The sequence below is a fragment of the Sus scrofa genome, chromosome 7, assembly GCF_054392235.1.
Source record: "Sus scrofa isolate SSC_HxYL_T2T_F1_AM1 chromosome 7, Sscrofa_HxYL_maternal_Yorkshire_Landrace_v2.0, whole genome shotgun sequence".
NCBI lineage: Eukaryota > Metazoa > Chordata > Mammalia > Artiodactyla > Suidae > Sus > Sus scrofa.
This window is the reverse complement of record NC_139389.1, coordinates 18265636-18289199: the sequence shown is the minus strand read 5'-3', so window position 1 is coordinate 18289199 and position 23564 is coordinate 18265636. Positions and strand designations below refer to the sequence as shown.

General features: G+C 34.6%; 2 long non-coding RNA genes across 2 annotated transcripts in view; one reads left to right on the top strand and one right to left on the bottom strand.

Moving 5' to 3' along the window:
- LOC100512907 (uncharacterized) overlaps positions 1-23564 on the bottom strand; it is a 1315914-nt gene that overhangs the window by 7245 nt on the left and 1285105 nt on the right. The window contains 1 exon segment of the long non-coding RNA NR_201444.1: positions 4463-4506. This is a non-coding gene — a long non-coding RNA (uncharacterized LOC100512907).
- LOC106504343 (uncharacterized) overlaps positions 1-23564 on the top strand; it is a 796860-nt gene that overhangs the window by 753746 nt on the left and 19550 nt on the right. The window lies entirely within an intron of this gene.

Here is a 23564-nt window from a genome sequence, read left to right as displayed (position 1 = left end):
TCATCAGTGTTTCCACTTTTTCCTACATTTTTAAAATAACAAATGACTTAACCTGTGCTTTCCAAAACAAACAAATAAACCAAAACAAAACAAACAAAAAAAAAAACCCCAGCAGCTGAGAACAGAGGTTTGAGGTGGGGCACAAGAAGTTTTCAATAAACTCCAGCCTTGCCTGCTCCCTCCTGGTACCATGCATATCTCATCTATCAGATGGCCTTCTCAGTGGAGCGCCTTTGTCTTTACAAAAGTCACAGAAAAATAGTATTGGAATAGATTCAGTCTCCTCTGATACATCTGGGCCTGTGCCGTACTTGACATGCACATATATATAATGCCTCATCATATTTTTAATTATTTCATTGGATTAAGCAAAGAAATGCTTATTTCTAGAGGCATTACTATATATTATGAAATTCATAATTGTTATTGCATTAGCTTTATACTGCTTAACTGCCCATCAGACATGTTATACTTCAGTGATGGTGAATGAAAAATCGGTTGTCATTAACCCTAACCAGCACTGAGTCTTGTCATTTTTGCTACTTCTATTTAATTTGTACAAAATAAAATCCAGAGGCTTAAGTCCTTAAGTAGCTTGATCACGTGCCTTCTAGTACAGGTTTCATGAAAAACTCCCTAATTGATTAGCATTTGAATATGAAATTCAGTATTTATATATCAAAATGCAGTGGAAATATTTTCCCAGAGCACTCTAACACTGAGCAGAAATTCTTACTCTAGGAGATCAAGAATTCAGCTCCTTTCTCTTTGTCTACGTTATTTCTCTTATTTTTGAAAATGATAACTTCTATTTTCCTTAAAAAATAATTTTCAGTATAGACAATACTGGATAAGTAAATATGCATTATTTATAGGAAGTCTAGTAACTAACATGTGCTCTATCTACTAATCCGATAGCAATAGAAAGTGCTCCACAGTGACAAAAACTCATCAGGATATTGCGGAGACACAGGTGGTAAAATTCAGGAAGTTTAATAAAAATTCATTTTGGGGAGTTTGTCATGGCTCAGTGGTTAACGAACCCGACTAGTAACCATGAGGTTGCGGGTTCGATCCCTGGCCTCACTCAGTGGTTAAGGATCTGGCATTACCAAGAAAGTGTAGGCCGGTGGCTACAGCTCTGATTCGACCTCTAGCCTGGGAACCTCCACATGCTGCAGGTGCGGCCCTAAAAAGACAAAAAAGAAGCCCCCCCAAAAATTCTTATTGAATTAAACAATAAAAATGAAAATAATATTCAGTAAGAAACTTCTCAGCAAGACTGATAAATTAGAATGACATGAGTAGGGAAGAAACTGCAGGAAAGAATGACATTAGATTCCCTTTCTAATAGAATTTTTGCTTCAAAATAATTCAATGAAAAATTTCTGCACATGTTCACAAGCATATGTGCATGTGTACACACACAAACACACACTTTCTCAAAACTCCAAATAGTGTCTGCATAAGTTTTTATCTTTTGCTTGGCAAAACAGATGTCCACCTTTTTTCAGTCCGTTTCTAAGTCTTGTGTAGTTTATACATATACATGATAAACATTTTAGATAGGGATGGCTCAAATAGGCACATATCTCCACATCATTTATTCTCCCATGTATTTAACATAAATCCTAATTTTGAAATTAATTCCTTTTGCTCCAGTCACCTTTTTTGTTCAGTTTTATTTATTCATTCTGCAAGTTCTATTATCAGTGAAATTGTTAAGTAAAGTGCGATGTACGATTGGCTCAAAAGTATCAGTAGTATAGCAACTATTAGAAAGCATGGTTCTAATTATATTTTTACTGGCAGTCCAATCTTTATGTAAGAAAGGCTGTGCCATATATTCTGATATGGGTTGCAATACTTACCAAACAAGGTGGATGGGTGAGAAGAAGTGTAATTCAGAAATATTCATACACAGGTAAATTCTCCACTTCATATCTCATATTTCTCAAGCATTCATTATTATTAGAAGCAAGGATATAAATTGCAACTTCTCGACTCCTTGAGTATTTATACATGGCTGTAGCATTCCTACTGCCCTAGAGGGATTTTGTTTCTTAGGCTCCATTTATTGATAGAATTTTGGAAAAGGTAACTAGCCAACTTATAATAATTTAGAGAACTAGGTTATTAGCCCCTAAAGTTTACATATTCCTGGATTGATAGAGTTTCTTGTATTTCTGTAAATAATGATCAGTGTCCCACTTCTTGCATAACCAAGAAATATCTTATAGGATCTAAACCTACTGGGGATAAGAATTGTAAACTCTGAACAATTTTTTTAAAAAAAGAAATAATGATGCTAAAAATGAACAACAGCAGAAATTTTTTTCAGGAGTAAAATCTCGGGGGGGGAAAGGATAGCTTAGCTCAGATGATTTTCTATTTCTAAAGCTTTTGGTCAAAGATATACTGCACATATATCAGCTAAAATTTTGACAGAAAACCTCAGAACTTTGTGCCTTGAAGAACCAGAGAAGAGACTTAGAGGCAACTAACAGCTGTTTTAAAGTGAGGGTGAGTCAATAAAAATGAGAACCAGAGAAAGGAATCGCTATATTTTGTGTTATAAACTCTGCCAAATTTGGTTTCACTCTTGAACCACATATACTTCTGATAGCCTCCAGAAAAGGATAAAGAGACAAAAATAAAATCATATTTGAGAATCAGAATTTAGATTCCTGCTAAATTGCCTGCTAAAATTACAAAATTTAAGATGTTCTGAAATGAATAAAACAGAATACTCAGCCTCCAGCCTCCACAGTATTTCATTGCTCAACATACATTCCAAAATAACTCTGCATATGAAGAACCAAAAAGATCTGACCCATTTCAAATAGGAAAAAACAATCCCAAGACAATCCATATATTATAATTAGCAGGCAAGTATTTTATAGCAATTATAAAAATATTCCAGGATATAAGAGAAAGTATGCTCACAATGAATAAACAGGAACTAGAAAAGAGATGGAAACTATAAAAGGAAACAAATGGGCATTATTTACATGAAAAACACAATATATGAAATTTAAAAAGGAAACCCAACAAATAATATGGGCAAGAGAAAGTCAGCAAAATTTGAGAGAAAAAATAGAAAAATTGAAAAAAACAAATGAAAACCAAAGCCTCAAGAATGTGTGGAGCTACAGCAAAAGATCTAACATATGTGTAACTGGAGTCCCAGTAGAAGATAGGAGAAAGAATTGAGCAGATGATGTATTTGAAGAAATAATATCCATTATTATATTCATTTTGTAAAATATGTAAATCTAAAGATACACAAAGTTTTGCAAATATCATGCAGGATAAATATGAAGAAAATGATGCTCAAGGCACATCATAGTCAGAACATTAAATGCTAAGAATATAAAAAAACTTGAAAGCAAAAAAAAAAAAAAGCACACTAAATGCCAAGTATATAAAAAATCTCGAAAACAAAGAAAAACAGCAATGCTAAGGATATAAAAAATCTTGAAAACAAAGAAAAAGAGCACATTACTTAAAAAATCTTGAAAGCAAAGAACAGATTTCTCATCATAAAATAGTGAAGAAACAGTGAACCAACATCTTAAAAGTAATTGAAAAAATAATTCTATATTTTGAAAAATTATCCTTTAAGAATAAATGTGAAGCGAGACCATTTTCTAATAAAGAAGAAAAACTAAGATAATTTTTTCCCATCAGACTTGCATTACAAGAAATGCTAAAGGAATTCTTCAGAACAATTTAAAGAAACATTACTACATTGTCCTGAGGGGCTTATAATTTCATGTATGTGTAATATGTATGACAATTATATCATAAAAAATAGTTGCACAATTTGTACATTTTATGTAAAATGGCATAATATTAACATTACATAGAATGAAAAATAATGTTTTATTACAATCTTTAGAGCAACCACTAAAATTTAATACAAAAGGTCAAGCTAAAAAAAGCCAATAAGTACGTTAAAATGAAATTCTAATGATATTTAAATAATCCAAAAGAATGCAGAAAAGGACAAAAAAATGGAAGCAACAAACAAAAAAAAATAGCAGAAGGATATATATATAAATCACAACTATGACAATAGTTACATTAAATATTAATGGACTAAGCACTCCAATTAAAAGTCAGTGATTATCAGAATGGATTAAAAAAAAACACAGAATCTGACTGTGGGTTATATACAAGAGTTTCCCTTTAAATATAACAACATAGATAAGGTGAAAGTAAATGGATGGAAAAAGGGTGTGCTATGCTTACGGTATGTCTAAAAGGGCCTAACTGGCTCTGGTAATATCAGATTATCTAATCTTTAAAAATATTTCTAGAGGAAAACAAGGATATATCACACTGATAAAATGCTCAATTCATCAGGAATACATGCAGTCATACATGTTTATGTGCCTAATAACAGAACTTCGAAACATGTAAAAATCTGACAGAATTAAAGAGTCAATTTCACACTTACCATTGGAAACTTTAACACCACTCTCCCAGTAACAAATAGGACACCTAAAACAAAGACAAAAACAAAAATTAATAGGTTGTTTTGGTAATGTTGTCAACCATCTTGCCCTAAGTGATATGTAAGGAACACTGCAGCCACCAACTGGAGAAAACATATTCTTTTCATGAGCACTTAGTACATTCACCAAGACAGAAATTATGCAAGAATATAAAGCAAATATGGATTAATTTAATGTAATTAAATCACACAGAGGTTGTTCTCTGGCCACAAGGGGTGTAATTATAAATCAAAGACCATAAAATATCTACGAGAACCACAAATATTTTCAAATTAAACAAGACACTTCCAAATAACCCGTGAGTCACAGCATAAATCACAAATAAAATTGAACAATATTTCCAACACATCAAAATTTGTAGTATACAGCTTAAATAGTGCTAAAGAAAATTACAGTTTAAAGTGCTTTATTAGAAATGAAATAGGAGTTCCCGTCGTGGCGCAGTGGTTAACAAATCCGACTAGGAACCATGAGGTTGCGGGTTCGGTCCCTGCCCTTGCTCAGTAGGTTAACGATCCGGCGTTGCCATGAGCTGTGGTGTAGGTTGCAGACGCAGCTCGGATCCCGCGTTGCTGTGGCTCTGGCGTAGGCCAGTGGCTACAGCTCCGATTCAACCCCTAGCCTGGGAACCTCCATATGCCGCGGGAGCGGCCCAAGAAATAGCAAAAAGACAAAAAATACAAAAAAAAAAAAAAAAAGAAATGAAATAATAATCACTCTTGAATAATCAGAGATGAAGGAGAAATCTGACAGAATGAGATAAATTTTAAATTCCCCCAAGGCTAAAATAGGTTATCTGAAATTCTGAGGAACGTTTAGCTTTATAAATTTGGAATTTTTATCCTTTCAATTTCTCTTTCAGCCCAAGAAAGTCCCAATATTTAGTTAACTGGATAAATTTGGTTTGAGTGTACCTGCTTCTTCCATTTCTTTCTTACTTCTTTACCCTTCATCTCCTATCTTGGGTCCCTGATTGATGGTTCCTAAATAAATTCAAGGCTGAATTTATCCTCAGTCAGATTCTGTGGTTTTCCTCTTCTAGTATCTATGCTAGTACTATTGTTGATGTATCAGTCCCATAGATTTTCCTGAAAATTAACCACTCTGAATGACTGAGGTAAGCTATTTCTACAGGCATTCTTTTCCAAAGCCAAACCCCACTTTTGGCAACAACTGTGAAAACAAATCTGATTCACAGATGTCATTCAAGTGAAGTTAATTCTTAAGTTCAAAACTTTATGTGTGGTTCCCCAGCCTCAACCTTGTAACTACTCACTGGAACATCTCATCGGTTCAGGATGAGAAGGACCTGTGTGGTCCTCATATCCAGTGTTAATGTACGAGTCAGAACAAGCCTGAACCTGACAAAGCATCATTTCCAAATCACGGACGCTAGGCAAATACAGAGAGCTGAAAAATGTGAGGGGTTCTCCTCTGGTGCAGTGTGTTAAAGATCTGGCATTGTCACTGCAGTGGCCCAGGTTGCTGCTATGGTGTGAGTTCAGTCCCTGGCCTGGGAACTTCCACATGCCATAGGTGCAGCCCCAAAAAATTAAGAATTGTTTTTTAGCTTTTAAGTTGTGACAAGCTAATAATCAGTTTACTTTGGCAATGTAACTTTTATACATTGATGAGATGAGGCCTAGAATACAAAAAAATCTTGATTTTAATCTCTACCTTTTTCTGCCGTATTCTAAAAATCACATAACATCTAAAGTGGTATTCTACTGGTAAGAGATTTAGTGTACACAATCTAGTACTGATGGTCAGTATATTCTGTTTCTTTTCGTTAATTTATTTGACATAAAAATATCATGTATATGGCATATACATAATGAGATTTAGAGGCCATTGTAATGAGGGACACATTTACTTTCTAAAAATGTCATTTTTGCTTTATAGTTTGTGGTGAAACACATGTCGTCTTAATATGTGTACCATATTTTATTACATGTCAATTATGATATTGAGGGAAGAAGGTATTATTCTATGACCCACTACACAAGGTTTTTTAGGAGATCATTGCACTGTATGTTTCAGAGAAAAGTTCAAAAAATTTTAGAGTGAAATTATTTCTTGGATTTAAAGGTATTACTCACTGCTATTTTACAAAGCAATGTTCATCTCATGTGTCGCTCCTACTGCCAAGTTGTACTTAGTTTAGGAGCCTTGGGGATACTAGAAAAACAAATAAATAAAAGGATTGTTTAAAATTAGTATTTGATTGAAGTAAGAAATCCTGAAACCCTAGATTCCAGGTGGTGGAAAACTAGATGGCACCTGAGCACTAAGGGCAAAATTCAAACAAAGGTATAGATTTGATCCAGGCCTTCTTTACATGCAACAAATTTGCCATGCTTATAAGAGATATAACTTTATCAGCTTGACTGATTTTAGTATCATATATCTTTCTTTTTCCATATTTTCCCCTTCTTTGGAGGTGACTATGTTATTGACCCTGGGAATCGTTGCAAGTAAAGGGTATAAGCAATGAAGCAAAATCTCAAGAAGAATAAATCAGAAACTGCTTTAGACTCGATGTTTATGACTTATAAATCTTATTTCTGTAATATTTATATGCTCAAGTAATATGCTCAAGTTAATTTTGTAAATTTTATTATTGGATGCTATTTTCATAAATTAGTATTTTTTGAGGGGATTGCTCATTTGCTTCTATCCTAAGACATTAGCATGTGAAAAAAAAAGAGAGATGGGGCTAACTGGGAGAGAGGAAGGGGGGTCATGACTAACAGTTCAGCTTACTTTGTTCTAAATGTTCTACATGTATTACTTAGTCATCACCCACCCACACACACACCCCCACACCCAGAAAACATATGATACTATAAAAGTAGGTAATATTAGTCTCCTAATTTTACATATGAGGAAACTGAGGAAGAAAGACTTAAAAGTGACTTGCCCAAGAATACCTGCACCATAGCTGTGGCAATGCCAGACCCTTAACCAGATGAACCACAATGGAACTTCCTAGAGAATATATTTTTAACCACTGTACTATTATATTAAAGGAATATCCTTCATAAGTTAAATATTAGAGTTCTGTGAGGAGCATGGTAATAACATTCAACTATTGGCCTCAGTAAAGCAGACCTCAAATTCCTCTGCTCAGAAAATCTGTGAAGAGGTTGTAAGAGCTAGGATGTGTCACCCCATCTCTACACTGAATTTTTTTTTCTACCGAAAATAACTGAGTTGAGTAAATGATGTATCTTTTATCAAGACTCTCTTTTGATTGCATGTTATTTAACTATTTTGCAGTTCTGATATTGCATTCATACACAGGAAGAGTGACCCATGGTAATAAATGCAAAGAGTTTTCTTCTGAAAATGGACTCACAAAGGAAGCTGAAAATATTAAACAAAAATTGTGGTTGATTTATTCAGTTAATCCTATAGTTCTAAATAAAAGTTTCAGTGTAAAAAGTACAAGATAATAGTATAAATGGAAACATTGACAAGAGACATTTATAATAGTAACACTGAACAATATGCATTATTTTATTCATGACCAGTGTGGATTTTTTCAGCCATTATTTCACCCTGGTTCTTACTGTGAAAAGAGAAAAGTCTACCAGAAGCAAATGAAGACAAATTACAGAAGCATACATATTTAAATGCCAAAGCCTACTACAAAGTTATTTTCCCAAAGTGAAAATCTATAATACCTTCACAATGTATGCAGTTTTAAATTGTCTTTGTTTCAATATGAAATAGTGTATTATTTTGACCCATGTGTTTTATTAAATCCAATTGCTGTTGATATTCAAATTGCAATATTTCACTTAGGTCTGTTGGACTTTAAACTATTCTTTGTTCCCAAATATACTTGTACATATTGAATCATGGTAAACTATAAAATTTGACAATCTGAAATTTTTTTTTTCTATCAGAAATCCCTCTAGGATTTTATTAACAATAGCAAACTTTGCTTTATTATACATTATTATTTATACACTTTTGAAGCAACTTCTCCTACGTAGGATTCAAAAGCATGTGTCAAAGTGATAGGCAGATAGTTGGGAAATTGCTTGCTAAGGTAGGGGTATAGATCCCTGATTAATAACTTTCCAAGATATTTCAATAGCCAAGTTCAATTTCAATTAAAGCTGTTGAAATGCCCAAAATACCGAAACATTTCTTTCCAGGATTGTCCTGATATATCTGTTCTGTCTTAGAGTGGGATTCACTTGCTACTTTTTCTGTTATCAGTATCTAGCCATCTTCCCTCACATTTCCTCTCTGGGCAGTCTGTTGGCCCAGCTCAATTAAAGGACAAATCCATTGCAGTCTGCATCGTAGGAATTATAATGAAGTCAGCTGTCAAACTCCTATCTCGCAGCTGCCCCTCTGTGGGTAATCTGATGGCCACTTGTCAGCTGTTTCACCCAGTCAAACACAGACAAAGGGTCTCTGATGGCCTGCTTTATTCTAATCAATCTACACGAAAGCAGATGTTGAAATCCCAATAGGAAAAGGTGTAATTTGATTTAGCATTCAGAACTGCCTTCTCCTATTGATAGATCCGAGCTCTCTGAACTTGTGTCCTTTTGCAACCATGGGGCAAATACCTTTGTGTTTATTTATTTTCCTCATTCTGTCATTAAAAATAATTCTTTAGAATAATATTTTGGAGGACAGGACATTACCCAATGAAATATAACAGAATATCATAAATTAATTGGTCTTTCAAGGTGGAAAAAATCTAGGTGACTTGGGTTTTGAAGGTGATATCTATAATTTTCTAAATATGCTAAAGTGAGCCAGACGAACTTGTGAGATGTTCATTTATTCTTCTATGTTTTTCTTTATTTTCTGCCAAAAAAAGTTTTTTTCCCTTAATTAGGCAGAAGCCATTAAGCATGACTAGATTAAGAGAAATAAAAATGATTAATACTAATTATACCCAATTACAGTCTGTTTTCCATTCTCCAATCACAAAAATTAAAGTTACCTGTTTTCTTAATGATTTTTCTTTTAAAACAATAACTTAAATCAACACACATACTATTAATTGTATTCAGAACTTTAAAAAACATGTGATTTTGATTATACAATCATTAACTCTGTCACTGTGACTATAGCAGTTATATTTCCTAACTTCAAAATAAGACACATATCTAGGAAAATCTAGCTTCAAACAAGATGGTTTGTCTTTTTATTACTGATGATCTATAATTTCCATTTCTAATGTCTTTCTGAAGGTGGTAAATTCTTCTTCATATTTTTCAAATATTGAGTACATGGAAATAATTATTTCTTGAAGATATGATCATAAAATAGACTAAGGGAGCCAGACCACTTATCTTAAATCTGCAAAAATAGGAATAGGAATATTTATGATTGCATATTTGGGTCCATTTATATGGAAAATTAGTGACTTTCCCCAACCCAAGTCCTGCTATTAATTTATTAAATTATCTTCACTTCAAGCATTTTGTTTAGATTAATTTTGACTCAAGTTCTCAAAATATAAACTTTGTTTTTATGAGGTTTTTAAATGTCAGCATAATATTGAAATTCTGATGTGCAAAAGGAGTATATATTTTCCCTGCATATCAAGTTGCTGAAAGACATTTTTCAGTGACTTGTTATTAAATGTGCAGATAGTTTAAAATAATCAATATCTTTCTTTGAATGGAAAAATATCCTAGAATAAAACACTGCCCCAAGTATTTCAATTGCTGATACTGGAAGAAGTACAGAGAGATAATGTGCAATTATAAGAAGCTAAGGCCAAACCTTTGGATACAAAACATTCAATGACATTTGATAAGAAAAATCACAGCCAGTACTAGACAAAATGGGCTACTTTAGAAACCAGTATATTTTTTAAATTTTGGAATTCAATACTGCAGGTCTTCTCATATTAAAATAGTTACTATGGATGCTTTGCTGTTTGAAGATCAAGATTGGCTGTAGTGTGTTTATATCAAACTTAAACCAAAAGTTATATGTAAAAAGAAGAAATGATATTATCAGCATTCTACTACCATTCCTTGTAAAATCATATCTGCCTACATTTTTGGTCTGAAGTTGCTTTGTTCTAATGGAAAAGAAGTCTGTCATAAAGATAAGAATGAAAACTTTTAACTGCCTTTGGGTGTATGAAAATGGGGGAGGTAGGGTGAGGAGGGAGTTGGCCCTGTAATTTTTGTCTATTACCCTAACTTAGGAACAAAAGAGTCATGGACTCTGAGATAACTTCCTTCTCAAAAAAAAAAATAATAATAATATATATATATGTGTGTATATATATATATTTTTTTAATGCCTTATTTTAGGGAAAAAATACATATGTAAAAATTTAGGTAGCTCAATTTTCTCCTATGCAAATTGTTCTTAAAGTTTGTTTGGGACTCCTGGGAATTCTTGAGGTCCTTTTACAGTATCTGTGAGGCCAAAACTACTTCATAACAATACTAAAGTGCTATTAGCCCTTGTCACTCTAATTTCTCTTGAGTATAAAGTGGAGTTTCCTGAGTAGCTAATGAAACGAGCACTGGATATTCTGTTTTTTAAAATTCCTCAATTTTAACTTCTAATATAGTAAATAACAATAGATATAACCCAGATAAACAGAAGCTCTTTGGGATCTTCAGTAATGTTGAAGAATTTTACTAGGGACTGAATTTTGTGCCACCTCTACCCCCCAAATTCGTATGTTGATGCCTAACCCCCAATGTGACTGCATCTGGATATAAGGCTTTTTAAGTAGGAAACTGAGGTTAAGTGAGGTCATAAGGGTGGGGTTCTAATCTGATAGCATTAGTGGCCTTGTTAGAAGAGGAGGAGGGATGTCTCTCTCTTTACACACAAACATACACGTATGCACGCACACCCCAAGGAAAGGCCACAAGCAGCCACACAGAGAAGGTGGCTATCTACAAACCAAAGGGAAGTCTTCACTAGAACCTGACCATGCTGGTTCCCTGCTCTCAGAATTCCAGTCTTCAGAACTGTGAGAAAACACATTTCTGCTTAAGCCACCCAATCTAAGGTATTTGGTTATGATGTTCTAAGAAGATTAAGTGTAAAGGGCTCTTGCAACCAAAAATCCTGAGAACCACTCATCTGTTTTGATAAAGCTATGATAATGTAGCCCCTTCTAAGCTCAAAGGAGAAAATCAAAATCCATGACTTACTTTGGTTACAGTTATGTTTTTGAAGAAAACAGGTAGTATGTTGCACTGATATGTGTTTTAAAATGCTGGAGACCTTGCCATAATAATGTATTATGAGAGAAATATGTAATAGCCCCCACTTGCTAAAAAATTCCTTTTTCTTTCTTCCTTTTTTTGGCTGCACCCACGGCATGTGGGAGTCCCAGGGCCAGGAACTGAACTCAAACCACAGCAGTGACTTGAGCCCTGCAGTGATAATACCAGATCCATAACCCACTAAGCCACAAGAGAACTCCTACAAAATTCTTGACTGTGTATCAACCTATTCTTGGGGGCCTCTATCTACCCATTTGACAATATTTTCTACTATCCCTCATCATTAAACCTCTTCTTTTTAGAAAGTAACTGTAAACTCCCTTGGGTACACATTGCTTCAACATATGAACTGGGGTTGTAAATTTTCAAAGTACTATAAAATCAATTTGTTTTCTAAGTAACCTAGACATTGTCTTCTTCCCTAAACACAAATTGTGTTTATAGTTTTATTTTTTATATCATGGCATAGATAAACACAGGTCACATCTATATTTGAATTAGGACCAATTTGAGGAAAATATTCAGGGCCACTGAAATGCTTCATGAGGGGGACATTATGCCAATATAAATTACAATTATGGTGATGATCAATATTTATGTTGCCTCTGCTAGTCGCCAGAGCACATTCTGTGGCATTCTGAATAAGCGGGCTTATTTATAAGAATTGCTGTCTGCGGCAAGCTATTGAGTGACTCACGATCATAATATCATGACACTAATGCAGGCTGAGTGATGATCGGTTTCCACTTCAGTGATGATATAGTTGTGGATGGCCCAGTTTCAACAAGCAGAGGAAACTCATTATCTTTATTTATCAGATATCATATGTTGTTGTCACCTTTCTATGGAAAAGCTTTGCCTTCCAGGTGAACTCAATAAGAAGACAACTGAGAAATTGACAGGTAATGCCTTTTTTTAGTGGTGCTATTACTGTTGTTTTATTTCTAACTAACTAGACAAGACACTGGGTTTTTGTGATTTGCTTTTTATTTGTTAAAAAATTGATTTTGACTTATTTGATATAAAATCAGGCCAGATATATATTGAATATTGCTAAAATTTGCCCTAAGCATTTGATGGTGAAGAAGACTTAGAAGTCAAGATGGCACCTTCTTGTAGCCCTGGAAATGACGCAGAAGTAGGGTCTAAAGATGAAATCAGGTAGGGGCTTGCCCTAAGTCTAGCTGGATGAAATCAGGCTTTCAGGGCCTCAGGGCAAACCAGCCACAAGCACATTTACTTGTTAAAGGTATGGAGTTAGGAATGCTGATAGGGAAATCACTGGGAACACTGTTTCCCTCCGGCTCTTCTCTCGCAATTGACTTAGGTTGAAAATCCATCTATTGCAGGCAACTGAAAGGACACTGTATCCCACACAGGTAAACATAATGTAGTGGAGAAAAAACTTGAGATTTAGCATCAGAACACATGGATTTGAAAATCAGCCGTAGTTTTACTGCATGTGTGACAGTATATGTTGGATGAGGTCCCTCAGTTTCTCCATAATGAAGATAAGTATCATGATAAAGCTAATGCATAAAGGCATACCTAGGAGATGATGAAGGTTCAGGGCCAGACCACCACAGTAAAACAAACACTGTAAGAAAGCAAGTCACTCAAATTTTTTAGTTTCCCAGGCACATTAAAGTTATACTTACACTGTATGTAGTCTATTAGAAGTACAATAAAATTATGTCTTAAAAAAACGATGTGAATACCTCAATTAAAAATTGTAACTATTGGGAGTTCCCGTTGTGGCTCAGTAGTTAATGAATCCGACAAGGAAGCATAAGGTTGTGGTTTGATCCCTGGCCTTGCTCAGTGAGTTAAGGATATGGTGTTGCCATGAGCTGTGGTGTAGGTCGCAGACACGGCTTGGATCCCACGTTGCTGTGGCTCTGGCATAGGCTGGCGGCTACAGCTCCAATTAAACCCCTAGCCTGGGAACCTCCATATGCCGCAGGAGGAGCGACCCTAGAAAAGGCAAAAAGACAAAAAAAAAAAAAAAAAATGTAACTATCAGAGTTCCTGTTGTGGCTCAGTAGGTTATGAACCTGACTAGTATCCATGAGGATGTGGGTTAGGTACCTGGCCTTTCTCAATGGGTAAAGGATCCAAAGTTGCTGTGGCTGTGGTGTAGGCCAGTAGCTGAAGCTCCAATTCAACCCCTAGCCTGGGAACCTCCATATGCCACAAGTACAGCCCTAAAAGCATACCCCCCCCAAAAAAAAAAATTAACTTTGATTTCAGTTTTCAGCAAGTCCTAATTTTTTGCAAAATAATATTAAAGGTCACTGATCACAGACACCATAACAAATGTGATAATAATGAAAAAGCCTGAATATTATGAGTATTAGCAAAATGTTATACAGAGACATGAAGTAGCAAATGTTGCCAGGAAAATGGCACTATTCAACTTGCTTGGTGCAGATTTGCCCCAAACCTTCAATGTGTTAAAATAAATAAATAGATAAAGCACATTATCTGTGAAGCCTAGTAGACTGAAGCATGACAAAATGAGGTGTCCTGTACTTCATGTAACAGTGAAAGTTGTAGACTGAACACTTTTTGGTTTCTGGTTCCAGCCCTGTCATAGACACACTGCCTCACTTTGGGAGAGTTGCTTGGTATCTTGAATTGCAGCCTGTTCAATGTAAAGAGAGGATCAAAATCACCTTGCTCACAGAGTTGCTGTTGTGGCAAGGGATTAAAGTAATGGATGTAAATTGCTGAGCTTTGTATCTTCTGGATACTTAAATACTCAATAAGTGTTCAACATTCATTTTTTTCCTCCAATTCTACAGGTTTCTAACACTTTAGAAACTACCAACAAAGCCAATATTTTCTCAAGCCTGTGAAGTAGACACAATGAGATACTGTAAATGAAAGTACTTTGATTGATTAGAATATTAGGGAAGTGGCTATAGCTCCCACATACACAGAATGATGTAGGACAAATTGTAAGTGTTTTAAAGATAAATACAATTTTAATGTCCATCAACAGATGAATGGGTAAAGATATGGTATATGTATATATATGTATATATATAATAGAATATTAGTCACATTAAGAAAAAGCTTGCAGAGTTCTCTGGTGGCCAAACAGTTAAGGATCTGGTGTTGTCACTTCTGTGACTAGTGTCATGGCACAAGTTTGATTCCTGAACTGGTAACTTCATGCTGCAGACACAGAAAAAAGAAAAGGAATAAAAGCTTGCTGTTTACAAAGACATGGATGGACCTGGATAGTATTATACATAATCAAATAAATCAGACAAAACAAATACTATTAATGACTTCACTTATATGTAAAATATAAAAAACAAAACAAATGGACAAATATAATAAGCAAAAACAGACTCAAAGATTTAGAAAACAAGTTAGAGGTTACTGGAAGGGAGAAAGATGGGAGGGTAGATAGGTGAAGAGGATTAAGAGGTACCAACTACCAGTTATAAAATAAAAAAGCTTTATAAGGAGATGTGATGTACAGCACAAGGAATATAGTCAATATTTTACAATAATTTTAGGGTGTAATCTGTAAAAATATCAGATTACTATGTTGTACACTTGAAACCAATATAATATTGTAAGTTATACATCAATGAAATAATAACTACAATTTTAAAAAGAAATTGTAGATGTATTAGTTTTTAAATAACACATGTTGGCTGTAGAAAAGCTTTCTCTTATCCATTTGTGATTTTTTCCACTATCTCTACTAATTTTCTAAGCTTAGCATTTTAAAATGTGTGTATCTTGATTATTAGTTTCATTACCCCATTATTGAGTTTTCTCCCAACATTTGTTATTATGGTAACTACTACTGAGCATAAATTTCTGAGCGTGTTATGTTCATATGCATATACATTTCTATGTATATATGTGTCTGTATACATATTGAGGATGAATTCTTAGAATGGAGATATTAGATCAAATACATAAACACTTTGATCATCATCAATCTGCCTTTTAGAGAACAGCCAATATTGCTCCCCTACTAACCTCAACCAGTATATCGTTCAAGTTCAGAAACAGACCTCCAGAATCAAGTCTGAAAGTTCAGACTGAAGGGGAGGAAGAGTGGAATAGATGCCTGTTAATATCAACTGCCCCCTCACTATCACTTAAGATTAACTTCAGTCATTTTTGTATACATAGTCATGGCTTTTCTTCCCTATGATCTTGTTCACTTGGGTTTTGCTGGTCCAATCACTGATAGAAGTGATGGTATGAGTTATTATTCACTTCTCTGCACCAGCCATAATTACTCCAACTCCACATCTTAACCAAGGGATCTCAGGGAAACCTTCCCTTGTTAGTGAGCCAGTCGCCTCTCCTCAATGCTCCCACAGCACCCTGTTTTCCTACCATTTATAATGTTTACAATTGTTTTCAGCATTGGATTTTCCTATCAGTAGTGAAGTTTTGAAAAGACAGACACTGCCTTTCTTGGTCATTGTTATATCTCCAGAGTCTGTCATAAACACAGTCTCTAAAATGACAGTGGAATGAAGAACAGAATAAATGAATATCTAGATGAATGAATACTCGAGGTCATATTTAACCCTTTTCATGTTTGGAAATGTGGAACTGCAGAGGTTAATAACTTGAGAGTCATGCAGGCAGTTAAGTGGTGATAGTCATCTGACAAGAGTGAGTACATAACTACTTTTCATTGGAACCCAAGTAACCCGTGGTTTCTAATCATACATAAAATAGAGACAATCACAGAGGAAGACAGAGATTCCAAAGACAGGAAAAGCAGTGCAGAAATTGAAGTCAGATTTAATTCACAGCTGAAGAGGCTTGATCTTTACTTCAGATATTCTAAAATACTGAATCAACTATCTTAAGGGGGGGGCATCCATTTGTTATTTAATTTTTAATTCTATAAACAATCCATATTTACCAAAAACTTACAAAGTACAGAGAAGCATACATCAGAAAATTGGTATCACCTGCTTCAAATTTTTCTGGACAGACTTCTTTTACATAAAATGTATTTGAATATTTTTGCACAAAGGCAAGAGAATACTCTAGATATTTTTTTTAAAACTTTCTTTCCCTTGCAATTAAACTACATCTTTCTTTACTTCTTTGAGTCAGTACATGTACTTCTGTAACAATATTCCTAATAATTTTATAGAATTCAATTATGATTTTACGTTGTCATTTAAATTCAATTAACTACTGTTTCTAATGTTTTGCTACTACAAACAAAGCTGTGATGAAAATATGAGTACTTGGAGTCCGTACAGTCTTATTTTAGGAAAAATTCTTCCATGTTGAATTGTTAAGTAGAAAATTCTTATGCATTTTTGTAATGCTTTTGATACTGTATTCTAAGTTGTCTTCCAGAAGGATGGAAGTAATCTACACTCCTGTGAAAATATGTATTAACACTGTATCTCTACTCTCATCTCCAAAACCTAAGCACACTGAGCATAAAGCACTCTTTAAATTTCCAATTTGATATGCAACATGAGATCTGTTAGGGATTTAACCCATAATGTTTGACTTCTGGTGTATTTGCATGTGTGAATGTTTTTTTGTTTTGGGTTTTTTTAATTTTATTATTATTATTTTATTTATTTATTTATTTGGCCGCACCTATGGAACATGGAAGGTCCCAGGCCAGGGACTGAATCTGAGCCACAGCTGCAACCTATGCCATAACTGCTGCAATGCCAGATCTTAACCCATGGCACTGGGCTAGGGAATCAAACCCGTGCCACAGCAGTGGTCCAAGCCACCACAGAGATAATGCCAGATCCCTAACCTGTTGCACCACAGCAGGAACTCCAGAACATGCGAATGTTTTTTTAACACATTCATAGCACATATTAATGTGTATGCTACCTCTTCCTAAGACTAGTGATTAGCCCAGTTGTATGGTTATCACAGTAATAACAGAGGTACAAGAGAGCAAGAAAAATACTCAAGCCTTCTTGAAATCTAGACTTAGACATTGTGACCAACCTAATTCTGCTTGGGAGGGTGTGCCATATGTCCCAATTCAAAGCCTGCTTGTGCAGGATGTCATCAAGACATTTCTTGGCAGGGGAGATGGTTACAGCAAAAGCAGAATTAAAGCTTACAATCTCATCTACCTCATTCAGTGTTGTGATGATGTTTCATGAGGTTTCAGTGTTTTTACTCCTATCCTTTTGAACAGATTCCACACCAAAGCAGAAGGTGGGAAATCCACATATCACCAGGAGCCAGAAGTAGCAGAAACTACAAAGTACTTCAGGAGCATTAGTGCCCAAGGTGAAGGAAAGTGTCAAGCTGACATATGGACAAATCAAATCTAATCTAATAAACTCTATGCCACACAAATTAAGCATCTATTTTTTCTTTTCTTTTTCCTTTTTTTTTTTGTGTGTGTGTGTGTCTTTTTAGGGCTGCACCTGTGGCAGACTAGGGGTTGAATTGGAGCTGCAGCTGCTGGTCTATACCACAGCCACAGCAATGTGGGATCTGAGCCACATCTGTGACCTATACCACAGCTCATGGTAACACTGAATCCTTAACCCACTGAGCGAGGTCAGGGATCAACTCACATCCTTATGGATACTAGTTGGGTTCCTTTACACTGTGCCACAGTGGGAACTCCCAAATTAAGCATCTTTTTGGATGAATTTGATTCAGTCTCTAGTTTGATACCCTGGTTAAGCTAAATACCTTCTTTTACTATACCCTAATTTGCCTACCCTCATATTTCTTGGCAGACATAATGGTAGAATTCACTTGGTTTTACCCAAAATTCGGTGTACTTTATGAAAACATAGTGAACTTTACTGTATGCTTTTGCAAATATAGTGAAAATTGACTTAAGACTCATCACCTTTTAGATTCCAATATATTTTAACATGTTCTTTGATAAGAATCCAGCAGCACTCAATGTAATTTTTAAAAATCACTAAAATTTGCAGTGTTTCCTCTTAGTGTCTTGGAAGCAAGTATGAAGAAAACTCCCCTGCTGGGCTCAGATTAGATTCAAGGGGCAAATGGAGCTGATTCTCAAAGTCAGACGCCCGTAGACATTTCTTTCTTCTATCAATCTCCCTTGGGCTTTTGTGTGGAGAGTTTTCTTTTTACCTTATTTGTTTTCTGTCATTATTTTCTGGCGCAAATCCAGCTAGGGTGTAGTGTAGAATGGTTAGGATTTTTTTCTATCCAGCCAACCACATGAAATCTCTGCTTTCATCCACTTAATTCTCTCCTAGGACCTTTCCAAAACAGAAGGTGACCTACAGCTTATTTTTAACTCTTACTCATTCAACAAACACCAGAAAAAGAAAAATTCAAGAAACACCCAATCCTCATTGAATTTAAAACCAAGAATTTTTCTTCAAAATTAGCCCACAGTTTGATCAGGTATTATAGAAAGTAGCAGTGTTAGCTGACGGGCAAGAGATATTTTCTAAGTCTGACTAATGGCTTTGCAGCCATGCCATCCGCCTACTGTATAGCACTGAGGGACTTATTTAACACTTCTGTGTCTCAATTTGCTTTATGTAGAAATGGGATAATAGTAGCAAATTATCTCACATGAGTATTCTGGAATTCACCGACATGGCAAATTAGCTATTTTTCATCCATCAATAAGCTAAGACTTTTGGTTGCAGTGGAAAGCAGGAAAGTAGGCTTGCGTCGTAAAAGAGATGGGTTCTATTATTGACTCACAAAGAGTGAATGGTCTTTTCCACCCATTCTGGAGTTATGTTTCCTTCCCAAAGAATGAGGAGTTTAAACTACAGGATATCTAAAATCCCTTACAGTCTTATACTCTCATTCTGGTATAATGAGAGATAGAATGATAGGGGCCATTTATTTATCCCAGAAAAATTACAAAAGAAACCATTCATTTGATTCAAAGTTTTCTTGGTTTGGCCTGACTGAATGTTTATTAGGACTCAAAAAGGAGAGTTTAAAAATTCTTTTGACTCCAAGTCTGTTGTGAAAAAATTTAGTTTCATTTATCAATAGTAAACCTGATAGTGAAAAAAAAAAATTCTATGAAAAATCTCAATTGGTTTGGAATTTAGGGAAGGAAGATACACCATACTGGTCATTCTTAGCAGATACCTGCTTCTATCATTTGTAACTCATTATTCATTTCAGGCTCAAAGTCATTCTTAAAAGTTTTATCATGAACTATCAGAGTTTTAGTGCATAAATGGAAAATGAAATGAATGAAACTATGTTTAAATGAGAAACTATCTCAAGGCTTTAGTTATGATTATAATTAGCTCAAAATTTTCTTTCCAAGAGAAATACCACTTGTGTTATGTATCACTTGGTCAGTTAATTTTCTTAAATAAGATGATAAAATGATAAATATTATAACATCAGAAACCCAGGACATATGACATTATGTATACATTCTTATTAGGCTGTCAAACTACTAATTTTATTTCAAAATAAGAACTGACTTCCAAAATTACCACCCTGTATTACAAAATATATATTCTGTGGCAAGGGAATAATTTTATGAAATCAACTAATATTCAAGATGCACACAAGCTTAATACAGCTAAGTTATAAGCAGTTAGCAGAGAAAATCCCACAGCTATTCTATTAATGAATAACAAACTAGTGAATTTAATATTGACTTTATGTTGACAAATAGAAATACTTTGAGTATTGCCTTTCAAAACAGAGCAAGATAAAAATGTTTTAAGATGAGACCAAAGCTGACAGGTTGCCACTGAAATGCCTTTACAAAAGCTGTTTTTCAGAAAGTACTTTAACTGCAATAAAAAAAAAAATGGCCTAAACTATAAGGAATAAAATACAAGAAGAAATGATGAAAAAATAAATGAGTAGAATGTATGTTAAGCTGCCAATATATTAATGCTTAATGAATTGCCCCCAATGAAGAATTAAATAGATAAAAATGGTATATAAATTGATAGTGTTAATTATAAGTGTTGAAATGTCCCTGTATTTTTTTCATGGTGGGAATGGTGGGATGGGACATTTTATGACTAGATAGTTATAGACTCTGATAAGTATATATAGCTAAGTAATTATAGTAAAATTTCAAGAATAAATCATAAATGGCTAGAAATAGATTGGATATATTAATGGTATAGAATGAGAAAAAGGAATCAAACTAGGCAAGAGATCAATTTTAAAAATCTGGATAAAAGAGAGATTAAAAAAAGAGGAGACAGAAATTCCCATCATGCCTCAGTGGTAATGAACCCGACTGGTATCCATGGGGATGCGGTTTCGAGCCCTGGCTTTGCTCCGTGGGTATATATCCAGCATTGCCATGAGCTGTGGTGTAGGGCTTGGATCCTGAGTGGCTGTGGCTGGTGGCTGCAGCTCTGATTTGACTCCTATGACTCCTAGCCTGAGAACTTCCGTATGTTGCAGGTGTGGCCCTTTAAAAAAAAAAAAAAAAAAAAAAAGAGAGAGAGAGAGAAGAAAAACACAAAGAAAGCTGGTTTAAAATAAGTTTACTTTTTGAAATATCACATGATTATATATGTGACTATTTTTAAAAATTTAACTTGTTTTAGCCAGGTTTGCGTTTTCCTGCTGTTCACATATCATATATGATAGATACATATTTTAACATTTGAATATTAACATTTAAAAATATAAGACCATAGTGTAATTGAAAATATAAGACCATGGTATGATTGGAAATATGGAGAAAAATATGGAAAACATTAGCCAAAAGAAAATCAGAAGTGTATTTATATCAGAAAAGATAAGACTTTAAGATGAAATGGTCTTTAGGGTAGACAAAATAAATAGCTTTAAAATATATAAAGCAAAAAATGTATAGAATTATAGGGATAAGTTAAAAAATATTGTCAGTTATTCACAGGTCTTGCATTTCAAAGCTTGATAAAAGATACAGAAATAACACAATTAACCTCAATTTAGCAAATTTTTGTTTATTGCCTTTTTTTTCTTTTTTCTTTCTTTTTTTTTTTTTTTTTTTGATTTTTAGGGCCACACCTGCAGCATGTGGAGGTTCCCAGGCTAGGGGTAGTGTTGGATCTACAGCTGCCAACCTACACACCACAGGCACAGCAACAGCAACACCAGGTCTGAGCCACATCTGTGACCTACACCACAGCTCACAGCATTGCTGGACCCTTAACCCACTGAGCAAGGCCAGGGATCAAACCTGCAACATCATGGTTCCTAGTCAAATTTGTTTCCACTTTGCCACAACAGGAACCCCTATTGCCTTCTTTCTTAAAAACCTATTAAGATACAGTTTATATACCATATATTTCAACTGTTTTATCAAGGAAGAAATAATAGAAAATTTTAAATACTTGGGCATTGTTATACAGTTTGAAACTACAAAGGGTGGAAATCACCTACCTGTCTGTCAATGAGGAACTTATCTATGGAACATAAAATGTAATATTAGAAACAGCTCTCTATGTAAGCACTGTTCTAATAATAAATCTGGTGGCGGGTTTTTAGGTAGAAGTAAAGGTATTAACTTAATTCCTTGGAACAAAATGAAATCCATAACTATTACTTCATCTGCATGACCATTTTTTATAGTTAGTGACTTTTTTAAAATCTATCTGAAGAGAGATTATACTTTACAGATTTTTATGGCAAATTTTAAGCAGAGACTTCCAGACTAAGAAATAAAAATAATTTTGACAACCAATTTATTTAATAGAGAATTACAATTAAAAGATTTCTTTTTGATTATTCAAAGATGAGAGCTAAATAATACCTCTATGTAGGATTGCATAACTAACTGGAATGCTTATCCTACTGTATTAGCCATCAAGGTAACGATGATATAAGAGACCTTTAGTGCTTATTGAATAAATCATAAGAACTCATTAGAATTGGGTTATTAGAACACTAAAATCCTGACAGCATGATCCAGAGATACAAAAGCACTTCAAGTCAGTTGTTTTCTTAAGAGAGGATTTACATTTTAGAGCAGCCAAGAGCTTCCTCTGCTTACATGTGGAGATTTTACTGGCATATATAAGCAATCTCAGTATCCCTGGCTTAAAACAGGATTTACATGTACAGAGACCTTGTGTCCCATATCTCCCAGTCTCATTTGGGGATTACTGTAGGACTGTACATGACTTCACGTAATTATCAAAAGTGAGCATACATATCAAATGCTGCATTTTTTCTATATGTTATCTCACTGAGACAGTCCTAAAAATATTTTTATGTTTAACTGGCTTCTAAATTACTTTGTGTTCCATACTCTATTGGGTTTTAAGTCTATGGAGCAAAAAACCATTAGGAAAAGATACCATTTGGAGGTGAAATAACATTCTCTGAATGTGTCTAACTTGTCAATGGCTGGTTATCTTTTCTGCCCATCAGCATGTATAACCATCATGCAAATCAAACAGCTGTCCATTACTTACTATCACTTTTGCCCCTTTTAAGAGCAGTTTGTGATATTTAGCAAAATGCAAGGTGTCAATGTAATTCAGCAGATCGTTTATGTGACTGCAGAACAGCCCTGTTTAAGGTTATTAAACAAGAATAAGACACAGAATAGACTTCTAATTCAATAGCTTTAGAAATGCAGCAGCAGAGTCTACACTACCACACAGTAAAATCTTGATTATGTTGTCTTCAAGCACAGTAGACTTCCTTAATCACCTGGCATTTCAGGGACCCCAAAAGGAATAGGGTAGCTTTTGAAAGCTAACAAAACCAAGAGATCCAAAGGCTGGACAGTGAAAAATAGACAGCCAAGTGATTGGTCTGTTTTCATCAAACATATTGGTGAAGGTTAGAGAAGATAACTACATAGCTGGAACAAGAGTGCTGT